The following is a 502-nucleotide window of genomic DNA, read 5'->3' on the forward strand; positions in this document are numbered from 1 at the left end:
CGTCGGAGTGTCTTCTACAGGTCAACCTCCAATCGGAAAGGATTACATGAAGAATTGGACGATCGAAGCATAGCAAGGAAAGATGACCGACCCAGACAAATGTTACCGAAAAAATTGTTATGATAAAAATCTTGTTTCTATACATAAACGTTGCAGATTTAAACGTTTATGTATTAATTGAAAAAAAAAAAAACATTTTGCATCACACAACCTACACTCACAAAATTGAAGTTTACTGTTTTTTTTCCTCATCTTTTTGTTGCAACTTCATAAAACACATATGTTTTTGACCTTCCATTAGATTTAGAAGTAATTGGTTCTAACCTGTTTGCAAAAAGTGTGGAACAATGGAAATCTGCTATCAATCAATATAAAAAAATTCCTAACCACATCAAATATTAGAGAAACCTAAAGTAAGTTTTGAGGCTTTAGAGGAAGAAGAGAAGAGTGTTTTTCTTGACATTACTTAGTGCTTCAAAGGATATAAATTGACAGAGGTTGA

The sequence above is a fragment of the Vigna radiata genome, chromosome 1 (genome assembly GCF_000741045.1).
Source record: "Vigna radiata var. radiata cultivar VC1973A chromosome 1, Vradiata_ver6, whole genome shotgun sequence".
Classification (NCBI taxonomy): domain Eukaryota; kingdom Viridiplantae; phylum Streptophyta; class Magnoliopsida; order Fabales; family Fabaceae; genus Vigna; species Vigna radiata.